The following is a 22,786-nucleotide window of genomic DNA, read 5'->3' as shown; positions in this document are numbered from 1 at the left end:
ACAAATGTAACATGTATAAACAAATATTTTATATGAGCATTTCATTAAATATATCTCCATGTACATATGTACATATATACAAATGCATAGACATCTATAAAAGATTTTTATCTCGTGTTGTATATGAGCATAATCTGTTCGACTGCCGGCTGCCGGGTATTTGTAACATTTTGCATATGTTTTATTTCATTATAAATGTAATATATACGTACATACATATATCAATCTATCTACATATAAATGCTGCTGGGATTACAAAATTGTGTACTTCTCATACACTCATACATGTAAGCATACATACATATATGCATATAGAAGTTTTCTTCAATCGAAATCCACATTTTTCCTTCAAATTGTTAAATAATTCCGCTTCATTTACATTTATTACGTAATGTGTATGCTGTAGTTTTATCTAGAGATTACATATGCCTTATGCATCAGTTTAAATTTTTCACATATACATATATACATATAGCCAAGATGTCTACTGAAAGTCAGTATTTTACGGTTAGAATATTTAGTTGAGCAGAAAAGTTAGTTTTAGAAGGCTTTACGTAGTTATATATGATCAAAAAATATATAAATATGTAAATATTAATACGTATATATACGGTTATATCTAATAAAGAAAATTAGATATGTATATGTTTTGGATCTAATAAAAAATGGGTATATGAATGAAAATTTATGTAAGAAAATCAATGGACTATCTAATTGTATTCTAAGATCAGCAAAAATCACAAATATATTAATAGAAACCGTAAAATTTAAATTTTTTAAACTAAATTCAGTTATTTTCGATTTTCAGAATTTATACAATTAATTAACCACCACACTAATAAGATGTTCTAATTCGATTTTAAAATGATGGATATTTGGAGACACCCAACATTTTTATGATAACGAAGCCAAGAGCTGCATTTTATATACATACATATATACATATGTATTAGAACAACTGAAAATATTATTTTACATAAACCACTTGTAGAAACTTCCGCAACCGACTTCTTTGAATTATTATGGAAAATACAAAGTTAACGATTTATTTACCACTCCTGAGGAGACAAATTAGCTTAGGTCAACAATTTCGAAAGTTTTAAAGGGCTATACCAGTGTAACCAATTAGGCGATTTTCGAAATTTTTTTTAAAAGAAAGTACTGGATTGAATGTTTCGAAGTTTTTTGGACAGTATATTTTTTTAAGTATATTTTCAGCAATATTTTAAGATTATTTTTACTTTTTTAAAAAAGTTCCCCAACTTCTGACATGATTACGGCCGAATGAGTAGCTGAAACACAAAAGTTGAAGGTATTTCCTATACAATGAATGACCTATGATATGAATTAACAAAACGGCGTAGTTCTGAAAAATTGTCGATTTTTTAGGTAAAAAAATGGTTGATTTTTATTGTCAAATTGACAATTTTAAATTTGAATTTCTCGTTAAGTTAATATTTCAGCAATTTTGAAAACGCGTTTAAAGTTTCGCCTATAGCGGCTTATACCTTCGAGCGGGCGCTGCCATTCAAAAACTGTTCAAACTGTACCTTCAAACATCGATTTTTTGAAAGTGACACACTGGTATATCGCCTTAAAGAAGCTACAGTTTCCCATTTTTTATGAATCCTTACTTTTATCTTTACTCAATAGACTTTTCTTAATCTATTCTTATAAGTTAAAGACAAATAAAAGTATCAAAAGTTAGTTAGTGTGGCCCAAAAGTATTAGAAACAGTATTAGAAAAACTCTGAAAGCAACTAAGAACTTATATTTTATCACAGCATAAACGATATTTACTAGTTATATAGCCAAAAACGTAATTAAAAAATCAATTTCACAGAATTTTTACTATACTTACAGGCTATACAGTGAATGAGCGTAGCTTTAGAATGAAACTTATACACTCAATACACTTTGTAGCAGAAGAATAATGTAATTTGTATAAAGTTTAATATTTTTACATTACTTAAATTTACTGAAAATGAATAAAACATTACTCTACTCTTATAAAATATCATATATAATTGATATTTATAAGAAAATTCTTCAATTATTGTTTAAAGTTCAGTCTTATGTAGGTTTTCATATTATAAAGCTAAAAATGGTAGTAACCTACCAAAAATTTAACAAAAATCAACCTCTAGTTTAGTTAACAACGTCGCAAGAGTTGAAGAGTTAAATAGAGGATTTAAAGAACATTATTAAATATTTTAAAGGCGATACATGAATATATAAGAAAATCTCTACTCCTTAAAGTGTATCAAATTACTATGGAATCCTTCTAAATTCAAAAAAGATATCAAACAGAAGTCACATACTATACACAAAAAGCTAAAAAAAAAAAATAAATAAAAGTAGTAAAACGAATGAATTTATAACTTTTCCAAGTTTCCGATACGAAGAAAAAAATCATACTTGATATAAACTTCAGTATATGATTGCAATGTTACTGTCCCGAGTTGTGTACATGTGCTTACATACATTTATGTACATATGTACTCATATCTATAGCAATAAGCAACATTTTCATTAAGCGCAAAATTTCTGCAGCAAAATCGTGAGAATATTACTGATGATGTTGCCGCACAGCAGCGAAAAAAGCCAACCGAGCGACGGCAAAAGGCATACGGACACCCTGCACAGTCAGCAGCAAGCAGCGAGCTGCGAGCACCACAACCAACCAGCAGTGGATGAGTGGGAAGCAACGGCACAGGCGACTGCCGTCGCGTATTTGATTCGTTATTAAATTTGGTGCCAGCCTTCCGCCAACAACGCACGCACAAGCCAAGCCAAGCAAGCGAACGATTTGCCGTCGCTACATCGCGCTTTTGCTATGAAATATAGCCAGTAAGGAAATACTATAACATAACATAAAATGAAATGAAAAATGCGAAATAAAAAAATACTGTAAAACGACAACAATAAAGCAAAAAATAATTTGATTGAGTAGCAAAATTTTTTCGCTCCGCCTAACGTTGTCATAATTTGCTGTGTTACTCTGCTCAGAAGTGCTATTGTTGTTGTTGTTACATTAGCTTGTCTGCTTCTTTTTGTTCATGATTATTTATGTTGCTGTTGTTTTTGTTTTGTTTGTCATTTTTTATTACTTTGCTTATTACTACCACAGTCAATACTAATACAACAACAACTTGAGTTTTACTCTCTCTCCGTTGCTCACTCTCTGCGCCGACGCAGGCGAAAGCAGCGCTGCGCCGCAATAAAAATCACTCAAACCCATACAAAGGTAGAATTGAAATTGTATGGCAAGCGGTAGGGAGTATTTTTTCCAATACATCCGCATATAAATTCCACACACACACTCACAGCCAAGAGCAGCCATTCGCACACACATGCACATGCATGCGCTCTTGTGTGTGTGTTGTATTTATTATCCCCCTTTTTGTTGCAATTTATTATCATTGAAGTTATTAAATGCCGCCAGTGAATTATAATCACTACCAACCCCGTCCATCTTGGTTGCTCTTGTATTGGCATTAGTGCGAGCGGTTCAGCTATAGTGTGTGCTGTATTAGTTGTATTGCTTGCTGTAAGAGCTGCGCTGTTCTTTTTGAATACTGTTAAAGTTGCGCTGTTGTTTAAAAATGTAACAGAGTAGCTTTACAGTCTTATACGCATGTTAGATTTCACATCTTGTGTGTTCGAAATTCACTGTTAATTAACAGTTGCGCAGCCTGTTAATGCAATTTTATTAACATTTAGTGCTTTAACGCAAATTTTACAGCACTGTTATGTGTCTGACGATCTTAATTATTTTTTTTAAGTTTTTTAATTAACTTTTGGCCTTTATTTAACTCGAAGAAAAATTAAATATTTTTTAATTTATTTAATTTTGAGAATTTATTAAAATTTTTTAATTTACAAAAATATATATATGTATTTATGATGAAAAGCTGAAATTGTTTTAAAGAATATTATTAAATATTTTAAGGTTTAAATAAAACAAAAAAAAAAACAATTTGTTTGGACGCATATGGCGTATCATGGGATGTGATACTGCTTAGGGACAATTTTAAATCTATATGTATATGCAATTCTTATACGGTATGTGCAGACTTCATCTATAAAAACATATATTAATCGAAATAAATTTCAATTATTATGAAATTTGTTTATGTATAACAGTAAATTCTGCACACTATTTAAGGGGTTGAGTGTAGTCAGAGATATGAAAAAATAAGAATTTTCATTAGTTTTTTTTTCCATAAATCATGTTATTTTACAAAAGGAATTAGAAGGCATTATTGCACAATGTTTCGACTTGGAGTCACGAAAATTAAAAAAAAAAAAATTATGAAAAACATATAGCTGTTTGTGTTGACCCAGTTCCAAAAAAAGGTTTTTGCGGTGTCTATCATAAGTCTTTGAATATTCATCTAAACTCAATCGTTTAAGAAAAATAGTTTTACAAATAGATAGTCTTTTTTAATTTTAAATTTAAATATAATTTTTTGTTTTCAAAAATTAACAATATTACAGCCTCAGGAAATTTTTTTTCTAGATTTTCGGGAACAAATAAACAGTTAAATGATGGAAATTAGATCGAAAAAGTCGAAATTTTTGAAAAAAAAACTCCTTCGTCAAGCTTAAGTTCAAAAAGCTTTATAAATTTTATTGAAATCTACTCTCTACGGTTTTCGAGTTACATTTGTCACCAGTTCAAAAAAGATAGTTTTGAGACACATTTAAAGTTTCACACGAGCGTTTTGATGTGCCCGACCGCTCTTTGTCGAATAACTCGAAAAATAATTATCGGATTCAAATTTGCAGAGAATAATTTTAAGATATTACACTTAACGAAATATTTTGAAATTCCTGACAGCCCCTATCCCTTTAACAAATAACAAAACTTTTAAGAGCTTCATCAAAAATGACATTGGGTCAAAATTTATATTTAGTTTAAAATCTACGAAAAAAATAATATTTTTCTGTATATCAAATAAGAGTTATACGACAGCTGTTATACTAAATATTTCTATAATAACTAATGGGTCATAATAAATTTTTGGAACTCCTTTTTAAGTCAGACCATAATTTTATAAAAATCGGAAATAAGGGGTTTCCAACACTAGCTATGCTCTAGGTCTGCCTTCATTAGCCTTCTCAAGTCATCAGTACTGAACTAAATATTTACTTTTCATAGTGAAACAAACTATTAAGATACAGTCTTCCTACTCTAAAAGAAAGAAAGATTCAATGTTTTTGAATCAATTGAAATAATACTAAAATTAGTCGAGTCAAGAGTTTCAACAATTATTGCATAAAATATATTGCTTCTCAATTGATTTAATGCTGAGGGGCCCAGACAACCCCTGCGCTTAATTTCTAACAGTGAGTAATTTCTAACTCTATATTTTCTAAACTATGTTCCTCAGCAGTTACAGTTGCTTTCCTGAAAAAATTGCAAATAATAACAAGTACTTTTATTACTATAAACTCCCAGAACTCTACGCTCATCTCAACACAACTGTTAAACAGTACTGTTAGTTATCTCCTCCAATATAACCACTGTTACATCAACGCCTTGACTTGGCGATTCCATACCAACGGTATGCCAGAGCAAGTGCGCTTTCATTGCGCTTTTGCGCTTCTTCCTTTATCACAGACACACACACACAGTCACCCATCCACTTGGCGTGCTTGGATTTTCTTCAAATTGTGTGGCTCTCCGCGATAAGAAACGGCGGGCACTAGCCACCACAGCCAGTAGCTAGTATTGCACACATGTAGTTCGAAACAACCAGCCAACAAGCTGGCGACCAGTCGTCGTTGTCGTCTTATGCCGCTGCAAACAGAGCGCGCGCTTTAAAAAGCACATACGAATCGTCGTCTCGTCACGTCACGGGACAGCAGGTCCATACGAAATGCGAATAATTTTACGCGGTCCATGTCGGGGTCTGCCATACGCCAACGAAGTAGTGTATAATTGTACGGTGACGGGCTCTCGCCAAAGCATCTCAGCGCAAACGCAGTGCTTGTGCTCGTGTACGTCGCGTCGTCGTCGTGTGCCCATAAAAGCGTCAGTGAGTGAGTGAATGAGTGCTTTACCGTTAGTGCGTGTGTGTGTGTGTGTGCAATTTGTTGGTGGTGGTGGTGGTGCTTTAGTATTGGTGCCTACAAGTGTATGGGTTGGCTTTTGGTGGCAATGTGTGTGTGAGTTTCGCGGCGCTCCAAATGGCAAGTGGCCTGTGTCGGTGGTGGTGAAAATGGTAGCTCTGCTGGCGCTCAGCAGCGCAGCTTTGCAGCAAAAGCTAAAGGAGCTCAAAAGTAAATGAAATAACAACAACAACTACGTTATCCAATATGTGCGCTCTCCAACAGCCCTACATTTGGAGCGCTACAGCTTAGCAACTCCGTCGGTCTTGTATTTATTTGCACGCACTGTTGCGTTGAAAGCGGCAGCAGCAGCAGCAACAGCGGCATTGCCGTCCAAAGCTTACAGGCGACCATTTTTGCAGCCGTCAGAGCTTGTATGGCTGACTAGCTGACTGCATACATTCGCCGTCGGCGTCGCCACCAACGCCGCTGCCGCCTGTCAGCCAGTTAGCCAGCCAAGCTAAGCGCGCTGTTGCTGCTGCCCGCTTTTGATGTTGCGCTCCGTTTTATATGCTCTAGTTCGAATCTTGGCGTTCGTTTCATTGCGCCAGGATATCCTGATTTCTAAGAGAAAGAAGCGTATTTACCGTATACACGTCGTCGCCGTAAACGAACTGAACACTGCAAATTTTTTCGGTTTTTGGCCGTTTGGAATTTGGATTTTTCGGCCATACTTAACTGGCAGCCCAACCATTGTACCCTAGTTGCGTATTTGCTTTTTTAAGAGGCACTAAAAAAATTCCATTCCGTTAAGGTGCGCACCATAAAGGATCTGTGTGCGACGCGCGCGTGAGGCATAGTCACATGATTATTGTACAATACAATATTATCGAGTCGCGACTTGACGCGAAATAAAAATGCAATAAACACCGACGCAATGAACGCGACGCGGCTACACGCTTAACGGCGAGGTGTTGATAAATGGAAATTGTAAAGAAGAAAAATAATTGTAATAATAATAAACGTTAAGCGAAATCGATTATGCAAGAAGGCGTGTTTATATTTTTAAGTCAAGTTAAAGTGGTTAAAAGGTCGTAAATTATCGAGAAAAGCTAATGAAATATGTATGAGAAAATAATAAATTAAAATTAGTATTAACAATAATAATATTAAAAGTTAATAATAGTTAAAAAAATTAAAATTTTAATATGGATTTTGGCTTATAAAAGTAGAAACGTAACCAAAATAGCAAAAATTTTACCTAACGGTTTCTAATAAAAAGCAAACTAATAAAGATTAAAATGTGCTCAAAGTCTTCAAATCTTCAGTTTTAATGAATTCAAGTGATAATAAAATAAAAAAAAGTTTATATATAATTGAGATAACAACATTGCAGTTCAGAAAAATCGATTACAAAGTGCAACTTAAGAGAAAACGCATAAATACTAACCTAAAAATATATTAAATGAATGTATCTATGTACATACATATACGTAGTATGTTTAAATAAGTGTGCATATATCTACATATATGTATATAAATATATTAATGAACCTCTCAACCCCAAAAAAAATCAACCAGATACTATTTATGTGTCAAAAAAAAACAATATTATATATACATACAAATAAAATAAATAAAATATTATTAAAAAAAATTTGTAGCAAAACATACTTCATACTTTTCTAAGAGAAATCATCCTCTGTCTGCTTTATGTATAAGATTTGCGTGTGTGTGTTTGAGTGAGAAATAAATATATTAAATTTGGTTATATATTTCTAGAGTGAGAGAAGAAGCCCCAAAGTGCTTAAAGGTTACGATAAATGTTAAAAACATAATTTACATACTTGCATGCATATATATGTAATTATATATGTACATACATATGTGTGTTTGAATATAGCTTGCTTTCAAAGCGCTTATGAATATTAATAAACGCCATTTGTAAAGCGGAATATCTCCGCCCATCACAGCCATATTTTCTTGTTATTATACTCACATTTCGAATTTTTATGAGTGAATAAAATGATTTAATGTACTAGTTTTCAAGCTGAAGCCTAGAACAGGTGAATTAAATTGAGGTTCGAGCATTTTTGATATGTTTTATACTGTAATATGAATATGTAATAATAAAGTGTTTATGAACTAAGTAATGGTTGTCACTGAGATGCGAAGATACAGTAACTAAAAATCCAAGTAAAATTTGACGACTGTTAGGTTAAAGCATTATGTATTACTGAGGAATATGATGGCCCATTAGCAATTAATTTTAAGAATGAAAAATTTGAATTGAAAAGTGTATAATATGTTTCAACAATAAAAATATAATTTTAATGAAAAGATTGATTAGAAGATTTAATATAGAAAATGTAACAATAATAAAAGATGATGGATTGGTTTGTCACAACATGAAGGAGCTCATGTTCGCCAATTCAGGAATATAATGTTATTTATATTAGGTCTACAACTTTGCCGTTTTTTTTTTTTGTAAATTATAATATTTACATATAGACAAGGAAGACATATGTACTCTGAATATGTATATTTAAGAGTAAGATATTGTGCAAATTCCTAAATCCTAAATTCTTATTCAAATTATATAAACTAATTCTGCATTTAGAAATTTTGCAAATATATGAAATTCATTTTCGGTTTTCGCCTTTACTTCAAATTGCATTTATCCTCGAAACTTAATAAAATTCAAAACCTTTTCTTCATAAATTTAATGGTAGTGACACTTCATTTGATATGGTTATTGTGTATGTGTTTAAATATTAATGAACTGTAAATAATGTATCACAACTAATACTGTCTAGACTATCCAGAAAAAAACTAGTATGTACAACTTTTTTGTCGCTAAGTTGCCGAAATCAAAAGAAAACTCAGTCTAAAATCCCGCCTAATTTAATTTTAACTAAGTTTTACCTTAGTCTTGTTCTAGACATCGGTCTTAAGTGGTTAAAGTGGGAATCGAACTGAGCTGTAGAATAATATCATAGAGTAAATGAGGTATCTAAGGATAAACATAAGTCAAATCTATGCGACTTAACTTAAAGCCGAAGAAATCTTTGTTTTCCGCTGACAGTAATTTGTTTACGAGAAATTTCTGAATTTGTTTAAGAATCTTTATAGTCATATAAATGCAACATGAAACTGAAGGTCGTATCTCTTATCTTATGCTTATAACCACCCATTTTTATTACCGTTATTCGCGGAAAACCTATGTTATTAAAAATCGTATTGTTAAAGAGAATCTCATTTTGGTCTATAAAGAGTATTTATACTTATTAGAAAGATAATTCGATCCAACAACAACAAGTTAAAAATTCCAAATTCAATCCACATCGCAAACAGAAGAATTGAATCAATTTTATGGAGTTTAAATACTTAAATTACTTTTAAAGTAATCAAAAATTTTAAAGAAATTAAGTAAACATTCTTCTATAACAAACTATATATTGTTTATCTGAAATTCATATGAGGAAGTTATATAAAAAAATATTTAAAAAAATAATAATAAATAATTTAAGAAATTTACCGTTATTGCTTTTTAAAATATTAAATTAATGTAAAGTTACAAAATTAATATTAACTAAAACAAAAAATCTAAATATATTCCAATCGCCTACCACTCAAATAAATTCCTTAAATATTTATTGTTGTTTTTGTTATTTTTCTTTCATACAGAGTACTTTACACCCAATCAAAGTTCAATTACATTCAAAAAATTTCCACATTCACTTGCTTTGAATTTTGCAATGCAATAAAAATTTTGCAATTTTAAAAGACGCAACAAGACAAGACGTTTATCATACATCCATCGCTTATACATACTGTACAAACACACAACTGCGGATGGCATTTGTGTTGTTGTTGCTTGTGGTTATATAGCAGCTACGCTTAAATAGTTTCAAATGAGTCATTGCTGCTGTATTTGATTAGAATACAATCAGCAGCAAAACAACACTGGTAAGAGCAATAAAAAAATATAAACAACAACAACAATAATAAGAAAGAAGTTGCTACAATTACAACAACAATTAGCAATAACAACAACAACACGAACAGCAAAAGATAGAAAAGAGTGGTGCTAGTCGCCTCTGACAGAGTATTGAACATACCACAACAACAACGACAACAACAATTCCAACAAAATCAACAATACCAACAACATTAACAACAACATGCCGGTCAGCGCCAAAGCGCAAATTATAGAACAATAATAATGCTTTTTACGAGTCAGGCTCAACAACACCCAATCAGACCATATACTACCAGTCGGATATATATATGTATATAGTTGCATATATGTATGTATGTATTTATATTTAAGTATGACTTGCTTCATCCTGCAATCCTTCAGTCTAACTCTCCGCTCTGTGCGTAGCTCAATTGAAATGCTCTACGCAGTGTGTCTCTGTATGTGCACCCTGTATTTTTTACTGTCCATTGTTGCTGACATGTGTAGCATGTCGTGTTGTTGCAACTGCAACGCAGTGTTCAGATGCATGAGAAGTGCGTGCGGCTGAATGGGTGAGACTGTATATACATATGTCACGGTGTATGTGTGCGTGTAAATAATAGTGCGTGCGTCTAATGAGGCAGTTAAAAAGTAAATAGTACAACAATAGCAATAAAAATAATAACAACAACAATAATATTAGCAACAACAACAAAATTAATAATAATAGCAACAACAATAGTAATATTAAGAAAATAAAAACTCTATAACAGTAATGACAACAACAAAAACTATATTAGTAACAGCAACAAAAACAAAAAAGGCTTTGAGTAAAGTGCCAGGACAAAAAAAAAAATAAATCATCAACTGACATTTCTAGCTTTCAATTACAGCGCTTACACGCTTTTCTGAAACGTGTGATTTTGTAATTAGTTGTTGTTGTAATTTTTTCTGCATAAAATCTAAAGATTATACAGGCACTGTTGCAAATAAGTTATATGTAGATGGCACTTGTAAAAAGTAGAAAAATTTAAAGCTATAAAAGCAACAACAAAAAAATAAAACCTTTATATTTGCAAAATAACAACAACAATTAATAATAATAAAAATATTTTTTTCATATATTTCCGCTTAAAATAGTACGAAAAGCATAATTAAAAATATTAAAAAAAAATTATATAAAAAATGCAACAACAACATAAATAGTGAAAAACAACAACAACAAAAATAAATAAAAAAATTATATGAAAAAAGTCCACCCTTGAAAGTTGTTGACACATTCTAATCAAAATAATCGTCGCCTTACAACAAAACAGTAATCAGCAAGAACAACAAAACCAAACTAACTTCAACAGCAACAACACAAAACCACATTCATCTGACGCACCATTTGATTGCATTGCATTTTGTTGCAACTAGTAAGCAACCAACCAACCAACACACTTGCCACAATGCCGTCGGCTTTGCAACATATCAAGTGAGCGCGTCAACTGCGGATACCAGTTTCTCGCTCTTCTGCATGCCGCCGCTAGTGATTAATTGCGACTGAGGTGAGTTGATGAAAAGTGACAATTGTAAATACAAACACACATATATACACATACTTATGTACTTGGAGGCGAGCGTTACTAGGCATACCGTCTAACGAGTTTAAGAATTTCAAATGAAAAGCGTCACTGAAATGTTGTCAACAACATATTTGCCGATTTGAGCGGAATTCCGCTTGCCACATGCACAAATTAACCGTAATGGAATTATTGGATAAGAAGTGTGTGGACGATTTTTTTAGAAGTAATTAACATGGCATACTGTTTGTGTGGTATTAGGTGATATTAAAAACCGAATAGAACAAAAAAGTTCTGTGTCTAAGGATAGAACTTTTGTATGAAAGATGAGGGATAATCAAATTATGAAAATATGGTAATCATTATTAATAGAGTAATTAAACGGAAAATGTAATATAATTACTATGGTCAACCTTGTTCTTCGAGTTTATCAAAAATGGTTCCAAAAAGTAATTTATATAGGCAAATATCCTGAAACTTAAAAAAGGTTTTTGAAAGTAGATTACATGTAATGGATTATGATAGTAACATACCATTACATATTTTAAGTCCAAGCTTACAGTATTCGATATTAATATCCTAATAATCATCTCCAACTTTTCTTCAAAATCGCTCGAGATCTGTTCAAAATTTCTTGTCTGAGTTAGTTTGACAGATATGAAATGGAAAATCTTCGTCAGCGGAGCTGAGAACTACTCGTAATGCTTTCACTCTGTTCTCAGACTTATACTGAATCTTCTGAAAGTATTATTAAACCAGCACCTGTGCAGTAGCGAGGTCTTTCTGACCTGCAGTGGATCGAAAACTGTCCTTCCAGCTACTGTCGCTTATTAAGGCTCATCTCTCGACAATCATTGGTGTGCTTACTGGTCTTTGTTCAATAGACACACAAGCGGTGAGGTTTGGAATCAAGTCAGACGCTAGTTGCCAAAGTTGATTGGAGGAAGGCGACGAGGAATCATCCAAGCACTTCCTCCTTCAATGTCCAGCATTCGCCTGATTTAGGTTAAAGCACCTCGGTAGGTACATCTTCGGCGAACTCAATGAAGTGACTGGAATCGACATTAGCCGACTTAAGAACTTTATAATAGAGTCCAAGCGCTTTGTCGTATCTTAAGGGTCTTAGAGATCCGTCATGAGTATCCGGATATCAGAAAGGACATTCGAATCTGTCTTAGTGAGTTTATCTGCAGTTTCGGAATCTGCCCCTTAACCTAACCTAACTTATTATGAAATTATAATTACTCCATACCTCTTGGTCAGATATCTATTGGATCTATATATTTGTAAGAACCTTTTTTTAATAAATTAATCAAGATAATCTAGTGAGTGTGATTTCTTTTCTGAAGACGTATTTGAAAGAGAAAAACTTAATAAGAGTTGTAACTACCTTCTGCTTGGGCTTGAGCTCAACTGACTTCGAATTCCAAAAATTTGAGGTGATCTGCTATCAAAGCTTAAGTATTTCTAGAACTTTTCCGGTCAGTATTCTCTTTGTATCTGTGGTAATTGGTCTAACTAATTTTCTAATTTTGGGTGAATAACGTCTCCATAAGAAGCAATATATAATAACTTTAAGCAATAGGTATGAAAAACTTCCTACACGAACTCCAGACTTTCTCTATGGAATTGATTTTTATCACTTACTAAAATATAATATAGTTTTATATATTCTTTATATCGAATTACGTTGTTATAAAACAAATATTTTTGACTAAAACGTGGCTTCAAATGCTACATGAGATACATATGAGATAGAGGAACTCTTTACTTGTTTTATTATTCTTAAAATATCACTGATAATTTCTCTAACTTTTTTATAACTAATGAATCTAGAATTATAAAGTAGGATTGTAACATTCAAGAAGCATTTTATTAAGAAGGAATAGTGATTGTTACCATATAGTCCAAAACTAGTCAATAAAAAGTTCAGAAGTAAAAATAGGTGAATAAAACTTCTCTAAAAATTCGATATAATTCCGAATATTTCCAAAAATATTAACAAAATTATGAATTGTTAGAGAAGAAGATATAATTTATGCTTGGGTTTCAAGCAAGTTTCTGAGTCCATTAACCCTTTCTAAACACATCTAAATTTCATGCAAAGTAGTAAAATGGAATTCCAACAGTAAAATTAATTTGCCATAAGATTAAAAAGAAAGTACAATTCGAATTTAATTTCGGCAACATTTCATACGTAAATACGTACAACAAAATTATAAACATATGTATATGTACATATGGTAAGTCTATTATGCAACCGACAAGGAAGACAGCGGCGCTTCGTTGAATGACGACTGTTGTACAACAAAATTGACAACAGCAATTTTTGACACACGATTATATATGAAACAACAAATGTGTCCAAGAAACAGCAAACACACACAAACATACAAACATACACACAATAATAAATATATATGCAAAAGCACTCTCTCATAAACGCTTAGGCTGGCTGACGAACGGACGATTGTTGCTTGCGTGCGAAAATTTGAAAGATACACGCGAGCTGCCAACATTGAAAATGAAATTTTGGCCACATATGCAGCAAATAAACGGAACAACAACAACAAATGCCAAACGAATGAAGGCAGACTGAGTTATACATAAATATATATACATATCAGTGTAGAAGAAGAGTAGCAACAGCAGCGCCAATCGTCACATCACAGCAAACATATTTATACATATAAGTAGCTGTGTGTGGTTGTTGGATACAGTGGGGTGCTACATAAAGGATGACAGGTGTCAAAGAGCTTAAAGCACCAAAAAGAAAAGAAAAACAACAACAATGTTGAGAAAAATTCAAAAAGGTTAATGTGGCATGGTGTATAAAATATGAATGGGTATTTATATTAATTAGTGTCAGTGCAAATCATATATAAAGGGTGCTATGGTTAGAGAAGTGTAGTGAAAGATTTTTTTAGGCTTTAAAGAATTACTAAGAGAGTACTGAATCGAAACTAGATAAAGTATAATTAAGTATATATTTGTACTTCAGCCGACGAGGATGACTTTCAACTGATCTCGGGGTTTTTCAAACATAGTACATCCACTTCTATAAGTATTTCTTTCCTTAATCATATTCCTACGTAATATATCAGCCTATGGAAGGTATAATTAAGTGCATGAAATATTCGAAATACTGTCAGGACTCCGCGACATATATTTATTTATACATCCCAGCGTCTTTAATAGATTTAGACAATTCTTCATAATATGAGGCAAGATGCTTCATGATTTGGACCGCGTCAATTCCGAGAGGTTCTTAACCGTTAATATTCTTCTTCTTTGTACCGTTAATATTATTCTCGAAAATCCTCAAATTATTTAAGGAATGCTGTCAGGATTGACACCTAACGAGTTAAAACACCGGTTCTGTTCCGGTTATATAGAGTCAATAAGTATGAAAATGTGTAGATGTTTCTTTAAGGGGCTATATCAGCGTAACCCATGAAAAATTAGACGATTTTCGTGAATTTTTTTTTTAAGTACGCGATCGAGTGTTTCGAAGTTTTTTGAAGTTTTAAGATTTTTTTTTACAAAATTATTGAAAAATAATAATAGTTAATAATAATAGTTATGTGCTGTCTTGGGAGGTCCCAAAACAAAGTTCCCCGACTGCTGACATGATTCCGGCTGAATGAGTAGCTGAAACTCAAAAATTCAAAAAGGTTATTAAAGTTGATGGTATTTCCTATACAATGTCCTAAGATTTTTGAAAAATATCAAAAATTAACAAAATGGAGTAGGTCTAAAAAATGGTCGTTTTTTAAAGCCAAATTGACAATTTTCCACAAATCAAAAACCTATTGAAGTCGAACGGTAAATTTGTCGTTAAGTTATGTTGTCAGCAATTTTGAAAAATGTCGTTTCGAGAAAAACGCGTTTAAGGTTTATGTATATTCAGTTAGACGGCCGAAAAAAAGTGAATTTTCCAGAATTTTTCTGAGAAAACTTTTTAATTTATTGATCCAAAAATTTATACGTATATTATGGTATCTTTTAGCTGTATTTTAAGACTTAGTAGTAGTAAAAATATTTATTTGAAAAAGAGCTACAGCTGATCTCCAGGAGCTCCTCTCAAAAAAGACGTTTTGCGGTGACCACTATATCTCGGAACTGGGTCATATGAAATTAAAAAACCAAACAGATTTCGTTAAAATAATGTTAAATCTAATAATTAATCGAAGGAATAAGCAAAATAAAATTTTTTGACAAAATGGCGGTTTCTCAAAAAAAAAAAATCGATTCTTCACCGAAATTTCGGCCTTAAATTGTTTATAAAAAAAAAATATTTATCGGAGAGGAAAAATCTTCGATTGATTACTAAAAAATATATTTAAGAAGGTCGTGTTAAAATTTTAGACTAATCGGTCTAGCCGTTTTCGAGTAATGTTGGTCACCAACTTGAAAACACCATTTTGAGAAAAACGCGCTGCCGCTCGGACCTTGTACTTCCAAGCATTCTGAAACGCCTTTTAAAATTTGCTTGTAACTTTGAAAATATTCACCGGAACGATATGAAATTTTCTGTGTGTATTCTTAAATACATATATGTACATTAAGAAAATGAAATAAAAAAATCGATTTTTTGAAAATTCGAACTGTACATATATAACCCCTTAAAGTTTCGACTACAGCGGCTTATACCTGCGAGCATGTTCTAACTTAAAATATTGATTTTTTTTTAATGGAATTCTATTCTATTCGGGACTTGCCTTAAGGGGGATTAAACATACATATGTACATTCGGATATGTGTACATGTACTTGTCTTTATATTACTTCTTTCACGAAGAACAAATCAAATCAAACAAAGATTTAATTGATAGAAGCATATTATAGCATAAGAAATAATATAGAATTGACATTATTATTGTTGTAATCTTATGTAGATATATGATTAAATATGTAATCATTTCCAATAATATATACCAACAGCATGGCGCCTGGCATTACACATTTTTTTCTGCTTATAGAATTTATATTAAGTTCCTAACATTACAGACTGCACTAAAAATCACAGATAAATAAATAGATATAGAAATATGTAAGAGTGTATGTGTGTATGTTTGTATGTCGAAAAGCTGTGTAATGCGCGCTATGAAAATATTTGTCTAAATATTTTGACAGGCCAACAAAGTGGCAACATTCAAGAGCTTACACAAATAATTTTATGCATACTTATGCTCAAATATACAGACATACATACATACACATCAAAATATAAAATAGATGAACACTTAAATAAGTAGCTACTTATGCTTATGGCTATGAACGCCGAAATGAAATGTGCGACCCATATTGCACACATTGTTGTCATAGCTGTACATTGTTTGAGTAGACAATTTTTCAAAATAAAAATTATTCGAAAATATTTTTAAAATTTTTCAATAGCAAAATGTTTCATAGTTTTATGTAAGCATTTTGTGTGTGTCTTTATATGTATGAGAGTGAATTTAAAAATTTTAAATCTGAAAATTTTCTAAATTCAATAAAGAAAATAAATAAATATTTGTGTTTAAAGAAAATGTGGATGAAAATATTAGGGTCTGAAAAAAGCTTCTAAGACACTTTTGATATATGTAGATAGATATTGAACACTTATAAGTGGCAGATATGAATATTAAGAAGGGTTCGATGAGTATTTAGTCCACAGCGTAGGGTCAGTCGCACAAGAATCCGGTCCATGTAACCAGAATGCCTCCAGATTTTAATGTGAAGTGCCTTCAAATCGAAAGGCTTCTTCAAAATTTTTTGGGAAATATTGTCTGCCGCTACAACAACAACAAAAAACCACAGTAAAAGACTAAATGTGATAGTAACTGATACCACAAGCTACAGGCAGACTCTGTTCCTCACAGCTCTCAAAGATACTTCAGAGCAACAATATGAGTCACTGCTGCGAAAAATGTTGTTTTTGTCATGAGGATCAAGCAGCAACTAGCCGACATGCAACAAGCAACAACGCATAGCAAAATTACTAAAAACACAATAACAACAAAACTAAAATATAACAACAACCACAAAGGCAACAAGAACAACAACAATCGCTACACTTGCAGCGCCATCAACAATCATTTGCCGCCTGTCATAGGCAACAGCAACAACAACAACACAAACGACGCTAAACTATCCCATCATACGCCTTTATAGCCACCAACCAACCCCCGTCTCCATCCAAACGTTTGTAATTTGCGCTGCCGCTGCTGTCAGCTCCACTCACACGCAGTTCAGTTGGTGGATCGAGCGTTGAGCATTTTGGACGTTGAACTGATTCGCGCGCTCATAAATTAATTGAAACAAAATGTGATCGGTGAATTTTCGAATTTTCCTACGTTCGACTATTAATGGCTATTTACGAGCGCGTTCGCTGTAGAAGCTTCGCAGTCAAACAGATAGTCGGAGAGACAGAGAGACAGCCAGATGGTCGGACGGAGAGACGATTGGCCAAACAGTCGTTCGTTGTGACAGTTTAAATGTTTTATTTGCCATGTATCGTTTTAATTATTTATGTTTATTTTATTGTCTTTTCATTTTTTCAGCTGCATTGTCTCTTCGTCATCGTCGTTTGTTGTCATTGTCATACATTTGTACATATAAATATATTTCCGATAGGACTTCACCATATGACAGCTTTGTGGGCAGCGTGAAACCGGCAGCCAAACCACTGAAGAGAAACAGATTTATTTATGTATCTATTTATTAAGCGATATATTTTAGCTGTGGCGTATTGATGTGTTGTGATTCTTCTGACTACACATATACATACATGTGTTCATATGTATGTATGAGTATATGCTAACACGCAAGTAATTTGTTCGGCTGCTTTAGAGAGTCCATAAATATTTTTAGTTTCATATTTGTTGACATTTGGTTGTGGCAATTGTTCGTTATTTGTACGTCATAACAATCAATACGCTGGTTTTTGGTTTTGTTGGTGGAGCGGGGATATATGGGGAATAATATAATAATTTAGGTGAGAGAAAATGTTTGGATTCAAAAAAATTCAGTTAAAATTTTATAAAAATAAAAACTGTTATAAAAAAAATAATTATTTTAAAAAACTTATAAATAAATAAATGAATAAATAAATAAATTTTATTTAAAAAATATATTTTGCGCTAATGAATAGATAAGTTAAATTAATTAAGAAATAAAAAAAATAGTTTAATTAAATTAAATTATTATATTGTCAAGTAATATAAACAAATAGAGAGTTTTTCAATAAGAGCGCTACAAAAGTATAAAAAAAAAATAATTTGGGATATCAATGAAATTCTTTATTCTTGTGAAAGTACATTCGATGCCATTATGTATGGAACTCGATTTATTTTGCATGGTAACCACGGGTATGCTTCCAGACGCTGAACCAAATTTTCTTTCAAGCTAAAATACGACCGATACTGCTGCAATTTCACGATCGATATTCGTACGAAGTTCATCAATCATCGCTGGCTGGATGGCATAGACCATATACTTGACATAGCCCCACAGGATATAGTCTAACGGAGTCAAATCGTGTGGATTGCTGCCTGACCAATAACGCATATTTTACCTATTGACGAAGCCTTTCAGCCAGAAATGAGCTTTCTCGCTGAAGATGATTATTCGATGAAAATACGGATAATTTTCAAGTTGTTGCTCAGCCAAATTCACAAACATACACCGTTTCTGGTGGTCAAGCAGCTTCAGTTCTAGGGTCAATTTTGATCTTGGATGGATGTAGGCCAAGATCTTTTCGCAAAATTCGCCATAACGACGTCACAGAGATGCCCAATGCTTGAGAACGACGTGTGAGAGACTGATTTGGGTCTTTCTCAATTGATGCGCTAGCGGCAACAATATTCTCGACACTACGGCAAATTTTGTCTCACTGGCAAATTTTTCCACTAGACGCTCAATTGTTGAACTGATAGGACGATTATGACGACCAGTTCAATCAGTTGGACGTAGGGCTCTTAAAGTTGAGGCCACTGACTCCGAATTCCGGCAGTAATTTTTAATAATTCTGATTCGTTGTTAAATTATATATCTTTCCATGATAAAATGGCAAACTGAAGACAAATGTCAAAAGAAAGAAATATGGCGTCGTTTGCTGTCCCTATCGGTCTGTTTTTGTAGGGTCGTATTGAAAACCCCTTTATATAAGCTTACAATTTTCAACTGGTAAAGCTAAATTCATTCAAATACATTTTTGTGAAATACCTTTCAGTTTAATGAAAACTATTGCAATGTTCATTTCTCGTGGACTCGGGAATAGAATAAGTAAATGGTATAGTTATACTGGTATAAAAATTTGGTATGTTTACCCAATTAATGATATAGAGAGTTTATTGCAGTTTATTGAATAGAAAATGGTAGAAAACATCATCCAGCTAATCAGACTAAAGTTTTTCTTGAAGCCTTAAGCTTTTAATTAAGCTTTATCTCACGACTGTGTTGAAAGATGTCACATAAATTCCAATAAAGTTCATTTTAACCGTTTTTATACACTCGCTAAGAGAGTATTATAGTTTTGTTCACATAACGGTTGTTTGTAACACCTAAAACTAAAAGAGTTTGATATAGAGTCATACATACCAAAGTGATCAGGGTGACGAGTAGATTTGAAAGCCGGATGTCTCTCCGATTATTTGTATATAACTCGCAAACCAATACAGCTATATAAACCAAACTTTCTGCAGTCGGTTCTCTTACGTCCTTCACCACACACCATGAAAATAGTTGAAATCGGATAATAACCACGCCCACCTCCCATACAAAGGTTAGGTTGAAAATTACTAAAAGTGGGTTAACTCACTAACGAAAAAAGTCAGAAACACTAAATTTTAAAGAAGAAATAGCAGACGGAAGCTGCACTGAGATTTTTTTAGAAAATGGAAAATGGGCGTGGCATCGCCCACTTATGGGGCAAAAACCATATGTCAAGAACTACTCGACAGATTTCAATGAAATTCGATATATAATATTTTCTTGACACCCTGATGACACTGGTGGAATATGGAAGAAATCGGTTCACAACTACGCCTACTTCCCATATAACTCAGTTTTGAATCCTTCTGATTCGTTCACTTTATGATGTTAACATAAGGAATCAATGAAGATAGCGGAATGAAACTTTACACAAATAGTGCATATCATCTCTGGCTTCACTTGTGAAAAAATTGTCGAAAACTGACTATAACTTTTCAAACTATCGAACATGTTGAACTCAAGGCCTGAGGGTAAATTTTAACCGAAAGTATTGGTAAATCTCTCAGATAATTTAATGTAATTTAAAATGTGACAATTTAATGTAAAACAAAATTCCAAAAATTATTAAAATCGGATCATAACATCTCCTAGCTCCCATATACCTAATTATAGATTTTTCAGTAATACAGTGGGCTTTATTCCGCATATATCGATTAATATGTGAGATATATTAAATTAAGTGAGCGTATAGTCCTGGATATAGTGTACCTTGGTGGTGAAAATGAGTGAAATCGGTTCAGAAATTACCTCAGACCTCATATACTATACATATATGATGATTTTCGTTATTCTATTGGACTTTATGCCGAATATACGGGTCAAATTGTGTTATTATTATTGTAATTGTGATTATAAAAAGTTCGGTTGCACCTGAACTTGGCCATTCCTTACTTGTTATTTATTTATTTTTTTAATTTTTCTCACTTGTATTCCCTTTTGCATGATTTCATATTCCTACCCACAACTGCAGCCATTGTCCATTTCAGGCATATTCCAAGTCACTGCTTTAAGTGGCGCCTAAACGTGTAGACACCAGGCATTGTTCCCATTCATTCCCTTATACTGCCTAATACATACATACACTTCTTCTATATGCTACTATATACTCCAAAACACATGCATTTCAGTCTCATTGTCTCACTTTACAACAATTCTTTTTCCTTTTTCCTACAAGTCTCCGCGTCTGTTTTTTGCACAAATTATATGAAAATTATACAAAAGCCACTCATAAAAGTTTTCTCGTTTATATGAGAGTGGCTTTCGTGCTGCCGCCGATGCTTCGCTTCATAAATTGCCGGCCGTCATTTTGTAGCACGTTGACGCTATTTTCTTACAGCATTTAATTTTTTCTCCATATAAATATTACTATCTATATCTATATTGTATAGTTTTGCTTTCTTATCTTTCCGGTTGCTTGCATGTGTTGGACCCTTAACGCAAACACACATACACAACTGATTCTATTTCAATATTTATATGCAAACATGGTTGTTTGTCACTTTGGCGGGCCTGGCGGGTGGCGGCATTACGTGCAGATTTATGAACGCTGACTGTAAGAAATGTTAAATGAAGCCAACTTCAATGGGCGCCCATGCACGTAAATAACTTGTGGGATGGTAAGCTGTGTAGCGTTGAAGGTTTATTATTATTGTATATAAAATGGTTTCTAAAAAATCAAAGTCAATTGAAGCGTATAAAAATAGTAAAGTAGCAGTTAAAGGCACCTGGTTTAATTTTTTTTGTAATCGAGTTACACTACATAACTCCCGAAGGGCTTTAGTAAAGCTGTCTTTAGTTGAAGGAAAATCGATAAAAACCCTATTACTTTAGCTTCAGAAACTTGTTTTTTTTCTCACATTAAGTTTTTAGAATTTTTTAATTTCAAAACTCGTAGTGTCCTTCGTAGTAAGTTAGCTTTTGTATAAATCTCGAGAAATTTTGAACAAGAAATCGGTATAATAGATAATACCTGAATATTTCTGACTTAAGCCTCCTAATCGACCGCAATGGATATAGATATGACTGACTTCGAAGAATTTACTAAATAAGAAGAAGTCATTCGTCCTAAAAGATGTTCCATCAATGAAGTCGTAGAGTCTATCGTTGTAACAAGCTTCATCTTTAAAACCCCAGTTATAGGTCGATAAAAGAAGTAGCAACAGTGTTTGAAAAAATTACTTATAACATTTTCAGCTGTGAGGAATACGAAGAAAGATTTGTTAGTGTTTCCAGTCTAATTGAAATAAGTATGGAAAGGCTAAGTTCGGGTGCAACCAAACTTTTTATACTCTCGCAATTAATTGATAACATTTTATTAAGATAATCCAAATTGTCCCATATATTCGCCAAAAAATCCAATAGAATAATGAAAATCATCATAAATAGTATATGAGGCCTGAAGTAATTTCTGAACCGATTTCACTAATTTTTACCAACAAGGTACA

At 32.6% G+C, this 22,786-nt stretch overlaps 1 protein-coding gene across 5 annotated transcripts in view; it reads left to right on the top strand.

The window, feature by feature from the left end:
* Nucleotides 1–5,494: 5,494 nt before the first annotated feature.
* Nucleotides 5,495–22,786, top strand: part of LOC105216277 (homeotic protein spalt-major) — a 52,638-nt gene continuing 35,346 nt past the window's right edge. Inside the window, exons 1-2 of one of the 5 annotated variants that reach the window (XM_054227037.1) lie at nt 5,495–6,044; nt 11,159–11,568. The gene's annotated coding sequence lies outside the window, so the exon portion shown is untranslated. Of the gene's footprint in view, nt 6,049–6,409; nt 7,182–11,158; nt 11,569–22,786 lie in introns of those variants that run through there. The other 4 variants (XM_054227035.1, XM_054227036.1, XM_054227034.1 and 1 more) reach the window with 4 other exon arrangements.

The sequence above is a fragment of the Zeugodacus cucurbitae genome, chromosome 3 (genome assembly GCF_028554725.1).
Source record: "Zeugodacus cucurbitae isolate PBARC_wt_2022May chromosome 3, idZeuCucr1.2, whole genome shotgun sequence".
Lineage (NCBI taxonomy): Eukaryota > Metazoa > Arthropoda > Insecta > Diptera > Tephritidae > Zeugodacus > Zeugodacus cucurbitae.
Note: the sequence above shows the minus strand (reverse complement) of the source record. Positions and strands in the feature narration are given on the sequence as shown.